Here is a 3,668-nt window from a genome sequence, read left to right as displayed (position 1 = left end):
TTGATCTAGCACTAACGCAGAATCTGATTATAGCAACACCAGTTTGGTTTTGACGGCAACACCAAAGAAGTGTTTAATTAACATCAGTCATTATCAAAATGGTGTTGAGTCAACACTTCTTTGGTGTGAGCTGATGTAATAATAAATACCGCCTGCTTTTCAGTGTTAATGTGCACACAGGCATTTACAACCTACAACTTAATGGAAATGTCCTAGAATTAGCACAAACCACCTAATCCGGTCCCCAACTTGGATGGTCTCCCATCCTAAATGGTCTGTACCATGCCGATTGTTACTCCAGTTCTTTAGACCCCCATTCCACATAGAGAGCAAGCCCTCTGAACATGCTGAAAGACCATGAAAATCGCTTGATCTTTCAAAGGTCTTTCGACGAAATTTCAAAGATATGATGTCTTTTCGTGATCCCCAAAACTTTTTTAAACGGTTTAAAACAGTCTTTCAGTGGCCTTTGAGGGAAAAAGTCTTTTGGCGGTCTTTCAGCGGTCTTTTGATGAACTTTCAAAGTTCTTATCAGTTTTTCATGATCTTTCAACAGTCTCTTTACTTATTTTTGGGGGGTGGGGTGTCTTTGAAATTCGGTCTTTAAGAGATCCTGTCGGTGGTCTAGGTCAGTCTTTCAGAGTTCCTTCAGAGGGCTTTGTTGGTATTTCATAGAATTTGATTGATCTTTCAAACATCTCCCGCAGTACGCCATAATCTTTCAGTGATCTCTCGATTTTCTTACTTGTCTCTCAGTAAACTTTTAGCGGTCTTCACGGTCGTACGGGAATCTTGTTATAAATGTTGTTTTTTGGTCTTTCAGGGTTTTCAGAGCCATTCTACACAGACAACACATTTCACTAATCTTGAGGTCTACTGAAAGACCTTGCCAATTTTGTCTTACCGTGATCTTTCAAGGGTCTTCGTTCTGTGGAATGTGGGCATTGGAGATAAGGGTGTATACTTTAGAAGACAAATGATAATTATTATTTTACTAATAATGATAATAATAATAGAGAGGAGCAACAAAAGAAGGAAGAGGGAGAGAGAGAGTATGCAATATGGAATGATAAATTAAAGAACTTGAGTAGTAATAAGCTATACTAAGAGTAGGAATGTTGAGTATTTAAATCATGTTCAGGCGTTCTTTTTGTACCATACGATTTAAGTTGATTTTTTAAGAAAAAAAATTGCGAGTCATTTTAGAGTAAAGATATACAGTGCATTAGAAAATCTTGCCCAGCAGACCTGAAATAAATATTACGTTGCCCTTGGTAAAAGAAAAACTTTCACAACAACATGGCACATTTTTTTCTTTTTGAGACAGGTATTTTTTTTAAATGTATGAAATGAATGGGAAATAAAAAGTAATTAATGAAATAATCGGTAAATTCGACAATACTAAATGTATTCTAACTTTTGTTATGGGATATTTTCTTTTCCATCTATTCATGAAAGATATTTGTATGTGTATTTTCTTAACATTACATTTTTGTTATTTTCCTTGCCATCAATTGAAAACGTATATAAGGGCAGTTTTTAGCAGCTACTAAGTGAGATCATGATCGTTGAGGTTATAATTGTCAATTTCTGATGTACATGTAGTAATAAAGGTGTATGCAATCTTTTCAAAAGTTTAATTTTAGGCTTGGTGTAATAATAATACTACCTAAGTGGTCTTTCTGTTGCATATGTATATTATATATATACATATATATATATATATATATATATATATACACAGGCCCCGGGGGGCCACTTCCATTCACGAGTGGATACCATGCGCGACCATGAAGTCTCGAAAAGCACCCTAAACATGTAATTTCCACTTTCCGAAAATGCACCCCTTAACAAGTATTGGTGTGTGAAACCCTACCCTTAACAAGTATTGGAAACAAAACGATACTCTTATTGGTAATATTCCCTGAAATGAACCCCTAATCAAGTACAGGAATGTTTTATTGTTACGGGTCCTTCGGTCGTCGGCTTTACCTTATTTGGTTTAGTACTACGACCCCACCTTCTACACCTCGCGCAAATCGGACTCTAAACACGAAGTTTTGGGGCAAAAAAGACATCCTTTATAAAACATTTTAATTTTGTTTTATCATCCCCGCATATTCGACCCTAAACACGTAATTTTCCTAGCGAAATAGATACCCTTTTTTCATTATTTTTGTGTTTTTGACACCCTTATCACGTTACGTACGTAACGTGCCCTATCGTGAAAAAGACATCCTTTTTACGTGTTTTTTTGGTCGCGCATGGTATCCACTCGCCAATGTAAGTGGCCCCCCCCCCCGGGACACAGGCGCGTATCCAGGGGTGGTATTCTGGAACTTTGTCATAACTTTTGTCATAAATTTTGTCATTTCTCTCCGAGATATGACACCGCTATGATTGTCACAAATCGGTATTCTGAACATTGTCTTTTCCCTGTCATATCTCTCAAAGTTCCCGCCCATCTTTTCGGAAGCAATCCAATCAAAATCATCGTTAGTTCCCAGTGGGAGCCCTTCTAGCCAATAGGAAGGCCCCGTTACAGGTAGGGCGTATCCCCACTGCAGTTGCTGGCATCGCGCAACTACGCGAATATTGATGCGCTTAATTACAAAGAGAGACACAGAGCTGTGAAGGATTTTAGATGAGAAGTAGAAAAAGAAGGAAAAACAGAGAAAAAGAGGAGGAATTAATATGTAGGGCCTAACTAATTGTAGCATGAAAAAATAATTTTGAAAATTGTCATGGATGATGAGTGAAACTACTACCACAATCTAATCTAAATAATATCATTATATGCTTGACATTTAGTCGGCAGGGTATCGGAATATTTGGTACTAAAAGATATGACAAAATTTATGACTGCTACCCCCTGTCATAACTTTTGTCATATCTTTTGCTTGAATAAAAGGATTACGCGCATTGAAAGCCGCGTAATTTTGGTGCGCGCTTAAGAGAAGAGACGAAATTTATGACAATTTTTGTGACAAAAGTTATGACATCAACCAGGGGTGGTATTCTGTAACTCTGTCATAACTTTTGTCATAAATTTTGTCATTTCTCTCCGAGATGTGACACCGCTATGATTGTCACAAATCGGTATTCTGAACATTGTCTTTTCCCTGTCATATCTCTCAAAGTTCCCGCCCATCTTTTCGGAAGCAATCCAATCAAAATCATCGTTAGTTCCCAGTGGGAGCCCTTCTAGCCAATAGGAATGCCCCGTGACAGGTAGGGGGTATTCCCAATTCTGTTGGTGGCATCGCGCAACTACGCGAATATTGATGCGCTTAATTACAAAGAGAGACAGGGAGCTGTGAAGGATTTTAGAGAAGTAGAAAAATAAGGAAAACAGAGAAAAAAAAGAGAAATTAATATGTAGGGCCTAACTAATTGTAGCATGAAAAAATAATTTTAAAAATTGTCGTGGATGATGAGTGAAACTAATACCACAATCTAATCTAAATGATATCGTTACATGCTTGACATTCAGTCGGCAGGGTATCGGGATATTTGGTACTAAAAGATATGACAAAATTTATGACTGCTACCCCCTGTCATAACTTTTGTCATATCTTTTGCTTGTATAAAAGGATTACGCGCATTAAAGCCGCGTATTGTTGGTGCGCGCCAAAGAGATAAGACAAATTTTATGACAATTTTTGTGA

The sequence above is a fragment of the Lytechinus variegatus genome, chromosome 5 (genome assembly GCF_018143015.1).
Source record: "Lytechinus variegatus isolate NC3 chromosome 5, Lvar_3.0, whole genome shotgun sequence".
NCBI classification, from domain to species: domain Eukaryota; kingdom Metazoa; phylum Echinodermata; class Echinoidea; order Temnopleuroida; family Toxopneustidae; genus Lytechinus; species Lytechinus variegatus.
Note: the sequence above shows the minus strand (reverse complement) of the source record.